This window comes from Gavialis gangeticus, unplaced genomic scaffold, assembly GCF_001723915.1.
Source record: "Gavialis gangeticus isolate Ggan-Ray unplaced genomic scaffold, GavGan_comp1, whole genome shotgun sequence".
In the NCBI taxonomy this organism is placed as follows: Eukaryota; Metazoa; Chordata; order Crocodylia; family Gavialidae; genus Gavialis; species Gavialis gangeticus.
Genome location: NW_017729033.1, coordinates 68,443,795 through 68,452,710, shown reverse-complemented (window position 1 = coordinate 68,452,710; position 8,916 = coordinate 68,443,795).

Below are 8,916 nucleotides of genomic sequence, written 5' to 3'. Positions count from 1 at the left end.
GTGTGTGGCAAGGGTGTGCTAGGCACCAGTGGTGGAGTCTGGGCAGGTTGCTGTGGGTGGCCTGGAGCCAGCTGGAGCAGGACCCAGTGTCCAGAGGCTGTCTGCAGGTGTCCCAGGGTGCTGCCAGGCTTGGCAGGTTCCTGCAGCACCCAGCACAGTGTGATGGCATGGGCTACTGTGGCTGGCCTGGGGCCTCTGGCTGCAGGTGGCCCAGAGCCCCAACGTCCCCACAGGCTTTTAAGGGGCTGGGGCAGACAAAGAGCAGTTGGAGAAGCTCCGTGGGGTCAGACAAGCTTGTATTTCCAAGTGGAAAATTTACTCATGAATAGAGCAAATTACTGTGCAGTAAGTGTCTGTGTGTGTAGATGTGGACACTTACTGTGCAGTAATTTGCTCAACTGCACAGTAAAGCATCTTGTGTAGATGCTCCCCCAGTCACAGTCCTTTATCTTTAGCAAAATTACAGCATGAAGACCAGGGGCGTGTACATAAGTGCAGGCAGCCTGTCAGGGAGGCACTCTAACTCATGGTGCTTTACACAAAAAACCATGAGTGAGATCATCATTGAACCCAATAGGCCTGTTGGGTTTGGGAGACTCAGAGTCGGCCTGCATTTGTGTGCATGCCTCTGGCCAGCAGGTGGGGCTGCCATTGTCAAGAGCCTCAGTTGGTGAAAGGAGTGGAGCCCCCCCAACATGCGGCCCAGCCTGACAACCCATGCTGGAGCCTTGTGGGGAGCCAGGTTGGGCCCAGGAGGCAGGGGGCCTCTGTTTGCCCCCTTTATAGTAAAATAAAGATACAGTACCACGTATTATTGGAGATGCTGCAAGCACTAATAATTGCACCATAGACAAGACTCCTGGGGCTTCCTATGCATTTATGTTTATGTTATCTAACCATGCTTAGAGCAGGTTTGGACAAAATCATGTTAAGTAGGCCAGCAGCTATTGGAGCCTTTTCTCCCAACATCGCTTCCATTGTAGAATAAGCACCAGCACTAGAAAAGGACAGAACTTATGTTTCTGGTGCCTTTTGTGACTACAGAGCAGGGTCCTTCTATGAAAGCTAGTGACTTAAAGCAAATATGCATAACATCTCATTTCATGAGAACTTTTAACTAGGGTAGGCTTAATAGGATTAAAGAGAATTATAGATGAGCTGACATAGCAAGATATTTAAATAGATTAAAGCTGGACTAATAAAATAATAATCCACTGCTGTGACTGCCTCCCATCAGTCAAGGTTACTTGACTGAAATACAGAATAATGCAAAAAAAAAAAATCCCTGTGGGAAAATGTAGACTCTAGAACGAATCTAGCTCCCACTGAAGTCAATGAGAGTTCTGCCATTGACTCTTTAAAGGCAACTTAGCTGGGGTCATTGTTAGAAGTAGTTCAGTACTTGATAGGAATTGGATTTTCAGTCTTACTGGAATAAGAAATTATATCCTGACAAAATAAGACTGAATTTGGCATATGATTTGTATCTTATTTCATTTGGTATTTTGAGTGACTATATTGTGTGTCTGTATATTTGACTTGCTGTAGGGATAATGTCTGGCTTGCTATAGGTATAACCATGCACTTGCATGGTTTATAATACTTTGGCTTTTATTTTTTTAAATATAACTGCTACATTCTTGTGAAGACTTTTATCTTTAAGTTCCAGATATATATTCTCTGCTTCAAGAACTTTCTATTGGGGGGACTGCATAATTATACCTTTTGTGGAAAAAAGTTAAAGTAGTTGAGTGACTTTAACTGTGACTTAATTGTGACAGAGATAAAAAAAATGACATTTTAATTTCATGGTTATGTTGGAGTGGTACTATATATGTGACAGTCCAGGAAATATGCAAATTAGGTTATATTTTTATTGGGCCAACTATAGAGCTGGGAGAGACCTTAGACAAGCTTTAGGGCACATGGTACCCTTCCTCAGGTGACCTGAAGTGACCTTTCTCTACCAGCCAATAGCTAAAATAAACAGTTTTTCCTTGGCATTGGCAAGAAATAAGCTGTGACCAATAATATTTTTCACTAAATGAATAAGAACTTTTTACAGTTCCTTAAGCATCAACATGGGAAGAAAATATTCTTTCAAAGGCTATGGTAGTTCAGCTAAGGAGTTTACAAATTGAGTAAACCTGTTTTTACTAGTCCAGTTGATATGATAAAAGTATGAAAAAATAAACCATAAAATAGTATCTTTGATGCTATAAATACTCCAGTGAAAAAGCTATAACAATAATAATATAGATATCCATAAGAAGAAGAAAAATAACAACAACACCACAAATGTATCACCAGACAATATTGCTATGTAATACGTTTCCAACAGAGATTTGATTATGAGAACAGAAAATGTTCAAAGTGTGTATTTGTCAAATCTTGTACACATTCATAGTATTCATAAGCTTCTGTTCAGGTGTGGGATAATGGTGACTGTCACTGTCTCTAAATCTCAAAATCCAGCACTAGGTCAAGGAAATCCTCTTCTAATAACCATGTCCTACCCTTGGAGTACTTGTGAGAGCAACTCATTAGACTGTCCATTTGAAAATACAGCAATGAGGAAATTATTGTGTGAAATACCGATTATGTTTGGATTTTCATTGCAGCTATGTTCATTCAGTGTGGGAATGTTGCTGATTTAAACGATTGCATTTACTACTAGGAGAATCAAATTAGATTACAAAGGTAAGCATCCACCGTAACAATATCATTGGAATAGGGTTATTTTATTTTTTTAAATTTGCTTTATTCTACATGTGCCCTGCTTTTCTACAGGGCAAAAGATTTTGTTATGACACTGTACTTTTGTAATGTAGCTGAATATTTATTATTTTGTTTATTGTTTATGGGTGATGTAAAAAACCAAAGCAGCTGAATGTTAATCGTTTATTCCTTGCAATTCTGTACAAAAATGTTCTCTTTAGCAAAGAGTTTTTAGATTTCAAAAATATTTTTTTCTAAAAGAGTTTTAAAAATAATGAGAGTTTGGGAAATAAGCTGTTTTTATTTCTATCTTATCTTTTTTTAAAACAGTATTTAAATGAATATTATTGGTAAAATCCACATGACCTAATAATAATTATGAAATATTTATAAAGCTAAAGTTCATCAGCGCTATTTGCTTAAATTGTAGAATTTGGTGTTTGGTAATGGGTTACAGTAACATAAAAAACAGAGTGATTGTATGAATAATACATGCTTCTTAAACAAAAACTGTAGCTACAAGAGATGAAAAAGCTGTATTATTATAATTTAATACATTTAGACCAATATATTTTGCTTAAATCTCCTGGTGATACAGTACATGCAAAAATATGCACCAGGGAGGTCTTGGCCCTATGAATTACTGGGAGTTTTCTCACTGACTTCAAAAGAACCAGGATTTTTCCTGTAAATGCTACATACAAACATTACATACAAAAAAGTACATTACATTACATACCAAGTGCACCCCCCGCATACAAACATTAGCATTCTGACACTAGAAATATAGCCTCAAAAGGAGGCATGCAGTTCTGCTATTTGTGCATAAGGATCTGTGGCTTCTGAGTCTAAAAAATGTGTCCTTTAATTTTAGAAATTATCTTAATTTTAGAAGTTACATGTTTAATTCTTCAACATGTCTTGAATGAGAAGGCAGGCTAGTTCAATATATAATGGTTGACTCACAAGGACACAACCCTCTCCTGCATGCTTTATTGAGTATCCATACTTACCCAGATGGCTTGAGGTCCAAGTCAACAAACCCTTTCAATTCCAATGTAATGGGAAGTTTACACCAACATTATTATCAGACTGGAAAAGCAGGGGCTCAAATGTGGTTGGTTGCTCTACTGCTCCACAGTAAGGACCAGTGAAATATCAGAAAGGGCAGGCAACTCATATAAACATGTATCCTATGCCACACAGGGCCTCCATAGATTTTGGCCTATCTGTTTTCTGTGGAGCAATATGTGCATATGGAATCAGGTAGCATAGGGGCATTATACAGTTGAAAGCTCCCCAATGCCAATGCTTGAGGGCAAGTTTGAAGTGTCTGTACTGTCCACCTTTTACTTTCAATCTCAGTGTCATTGGGCCCCTGACCCCAGTTGACCTTGGCTGTTTTTTAAAGATATTAGCCAGAGCTGTTGTTTAGGTGGAGTGGAAAATCCTGTGTGATGGTTCTGTTTAAAAGAGAAACTGGTGACATGGAATCAGAGCAATCCTTGGTGTGATCCATTTATTTATAGAAATAGGCACAAAATTCTGTTTCCTTGTACAGCAGAGGAACATTCTGGGCACAGACGTCTGCAGAAATCCAAGCTAAGTGCTCCAGCATGGTGCCCAAAGAGTTATTTTTTCTTACTGGGTACCACCCATCTCCTTACCTTTTTTAAGGGTCTCACAGATCCATAAACAAAAGTGCAGCATAAAACAGCCTCTCTTAATACAGCTTTTGCCCTACCTTCCTCTCTGTAAGCTTATCACACAAAAAGAGACTTAATTGTGTGCCTGATCCACACTGTTCTTTGACTGTCCTGGCTGCAATGAATATATGGAATCTCAACTTTCATTGTCATTACTGGGCAGTCCTTATACCCTTTCACAGTAGGGTTGCCAACTCTGACTGAAGCTATTCTGGGATATTTTTTCCCCCAACATGATATAATGTCATTAATTGTACTGTTCAACCCATTTACAATATCAGTCTCCCAGATGGCTTTCAATAGTCACCAGGAGATCAGTGTTGATTCTGGTACACTCCTGGCCAATCCAGGAGGATTGGCAACCCTATTTCACAGCCAGGGATTACACATGTGGTAGATTTTGTAGGCTAACTGAATTGCACATGCCAGAGGCTCCTTGTATTCCTCTACTCCCTTGCAAGCTTCCTGTGTGCCACCCTTCCATGCCCCTTTGTTTTCAGGGATTTCAGGAAATTCTTCCTCATCCCTGTACAATTCCTATGTCCTCCATCATCTTTGTTCTTCATTTTCCTTGCTATGTGAGCATATCTCATGGAAGGGCTCTGTGTACATCCTCATTCTTTTCATTCCTCCCATGACAGGGGTTCATTGTGATGTCCCATTTCTCCCCTATACCATATATTGTCTCTCCCTTTATCAGAAGTTTGGTGTATCTGTATCCCCTCTCTCCTCAGAGCAGGAGTCTCTGAGATTCCCATCTCATTGCCTTCACCTCTCATTCCTAGCTTCCCCCAGATCTCTACTTTCCCCTGCCCACTTCCACACTGTCTTTTACATCACCACTCCCTCCAGGTCCCTCTATTTCATTCTGTAGATAGACAAACAGAGAATTCCTGTCCACCACACCATTAGACCTGGCTTTGCTCAGTCAGGTGTCCAACATACCATCTGGCAGGAAAAGAGAAATACATACCTCTTGCCATTGCACATAGGCAATGGGTAGTTAACTAGTTGGTGACCCTTAGGACTACGAAGGAGGGGCTCAACTCTACCAGGTTGGACCTTGGTATTGTGGGCATCATCATAAAAAACACTGGTAATGGCTGCTCATGCTGGTAGTGGCTTGCCAAATAATTCATAACCACTCATAATCCCAGGCCCACGATTTTGCTTTTCAACTGCTACAATGATTTGGGTTTGTGTTTTTATTTATCTAGTTTGTGATAGAAAACATATATAACAAGAATTGCTGTAGGACATTCCTAGATCACAAATTTGCTGTGCCTCAAACACAGTGTGGTTCCACATGTGCTAGAGCTCGGACCAGAAGCAATATAGTTGTATCCACATGGTGTTAAGGATGGTCTAAATAGCTCTAGTATGAATCAGGGTTTATTAACTTGCCCTCTGCACCAGACTCAACAACATTACTTCCAGCCAGGGTGAAAGTGCAAAAAGCTGCATGGTGTTTGAGGGCACTGGAGTCAGGCATAGTAAATCTGTGCTCCAGACATAACTGTAGCAGATCAAACCAAAGGTAAACCCTTGAAGTAATATTTTACCTTTCCCTGTGGTCAGACATAAGCTTCTGTCTTGGTTAAAATCCATTGTGGAAGATGACTGTAGGATCTGTAGCTAGACTTGTAAAGATTAGCTGATGAATTCTGTCTCTGATTATATTAATCCTGTGTGGAGGAACGCAGACCTGCTACTGTATTCCCAAACGCTATGTTCAGGATGTAAAGATATAAGATGTAAGAGGTTCCTCTTCAATTGCTTCATTTTATGCATTTCAGTTGTTGTCAGTTTTTGATTTGTGGATCTAAGTAGTAGTCAAAGGCAAAAATAAACCAAAAGAAATCATTCCTACTCAGCAATGCTGGTAGTTGGGAGCATTACCTGAATGGGGGCAGTGTGCTCATGCTAAGCAAGCCAATTATGTTGGAAAAGAGATTTTCTTTGTGATAAGTGAACTATATTTTTGCCTTTATTCTGTACTGAGTTTTTGGTTGGTTTTGAGCACAGCTGTTTCATACCAGTGAGGATCTCAATGTAGTTTCTTCAGGGAATAATTGAATCAGGGTGGAGTCTGCCACAGTCAGCCCTACCCACTGTTGGCACTCACTCACGTGAGGGGAGAGAGAAACCAACATCTGTCCAAACTCCATAGCCCAATAGGCTAGCATAATTAAAATACCTGAAGCAACAGCACACCAGGGACTGATATGGCTAGCACCATGTGGCCATTTTGGCTTTCCAGCCTGAAGGTACAAGTACTAGTTTTCAGCTGAGTCAAACAAGGACAAAAAGCCAGAATAAGAAATCTTTACTGCTTTGCCACCACATATGACCTACATGCAGAGGTAGAGCTGCCTAACATAACCCGAGTAGTTTCAGTCCTTAAGGTCTTCAGCCATAGTTTGTCCCTGAGGAATGCCCATGCCACATGCCCTCTGGCATATGGCGGGTTATTCGGAGTGGGGTAGGAGAGGCTGGGCCCAGCAACAACTATGCTAGCTCCATCAGCCTTGCCTGGGGCCCATGGAAAGTGCAGCTGTGGTGCTCCTGCAGCTTGGAGCCTGACCGGCAGCCGCATTACAGCCCTGGCAGGCCAAGTTCCGGTTTTGGGTGGCTCATGCTGCCTCCATGTGCGCTGCCCTGCTTTTTTCTGCATGGGTTTTTTTGGCCCTGGCATCTCCTGGGATCAAAACCACTTGCCCGTGCTTCAAGGTAGCAGCACAGTAAATGCCCAAATGTGCAATGTCTGGTGACACAGAAGGGTCTGCGGTGCCACACAGAGCATGGTTGCACTCATCTGGACGCAGCCTAAGAGTCCTTCTGACCGTCCAAACAATAGTCCAGAAGCAGCCTTGTTATTCGGCTTTGCTCCTTTGGCAGTCCCTCAGCCAGTCTTCATATCACAAAGCAATATTACACCATCCTAACAGAGGCATAAAACAACCCTTTAGCTTTTCTCCAGGCATCATGAAAGAGACCTTTTTAGAGCTGAGCTCTTCTGAGTTTCGGTCCACTCCTTCCTCAGCTCAAGTTGCTTGTTCCTTCTCTTCTTGGACTTCTAAATAATTGCCTGCTACTAATCACCCACAGCTGTGTGTGTCTGCCTCTTTTAAAGGGCCACACACCTTTTACAAAGTCCCTGCAGTGGGGGCATATCCCACCAATACCCTACTCACTTGCACCTGCTGTCACTCTCCAAACCTGAAAGTATGCTGGTGAGGCTGCTCCAGGATTGTTCCTTACTGGCTAGTCTCAACCACATCAGGGACAGGGCTCAAATGCAAGTACAGAGATAGCATCTTCATTGGCATGCTTTGAGATTTGGAGTGTGCCTATGGTTGCAGGTGGGTAAGAGCTGCTCAGGCCCTATGATGTTAGGATCTGCTGTCACCATGGTATAGATAAGGCCTTGAAAGTTAATCAGCAATACCTGAGATTTAATCTTCATCTATTTTATGGGGTGAAGTAAATGTCGACATTGCCTGGGTGCATTACCTATTTGGCTGACCGTGGAAACATGATTTCATCTCTTATCCCTCCAACAGAATGTATAAGTCCTATGGCGATAATGTCCTCAATTTCACACAGTAATACATATATATCATCTTTCAACAAGAAATCTCTTGCATTGCAGTGGTTCTTCCATTTCCAATAGCACACTAGTTGGAAGAGCAAAGGCACTTAATCCATGCAACAGTAGTTTACTGCCTTCCATAGCAACTCAGACAGTTATGAACCAATCTTTTGAGAAGACTTTCTTGTCACTGACAATTTCAAGTCTATCAGCTTCATACTGTGCTAAATGTTTTTTGTATTTTAAACTCCAAGCTGAGAAGCTGATTGAATTTTTGCATGTGGACACATTTGAAAATTCTTCAGAGAGGCATTGAACAACATGCTCTGACTCAGTTTTAACTGCATGTTTGAAAGAGTATATAAAACTTTTTTGTTTTATGCTGAGATTATTTGATAAATAGAATGCACTGTGGTTTATGATCTATTAATTAACTGAGAAATTACCTTTCCCACTGCTAATCTCTGCATGTTAGGCACAGGTCAGTCACTCTTCTGCATGTCTGTGTGATACTTTCAGTGGTTCTCAGCCTTTTTAGACGAGCCCCCCCCCAGTTATATTCAAGGCGCCCCCTTGGAAAATGTCAGCTCTTAATTTTCACTTGTTTTTGACTACAGAAAATTAATGCAGCAATTTTCTTTTGCAAAGAATTCAGAAAGACACAACAGGCCAGCATGTTTTTGACACTCTAGATTCCTGGCTGAAATCTCTGGATTTTTCCTGTGGATCATGTTTGGACACCTAACAGTGCTAATATTGTGTGGCACCCTTGAAAGGGTCTGAAAGCACCCCAGCACCCTGGTTCAAAACTATTGCTTTATCTATTTAATGGATTTATGGCCTATTGCCATTGCACAATGTCTAATTAAGTCAACACCTCTGCAAAAAAAAAAAAAAAAA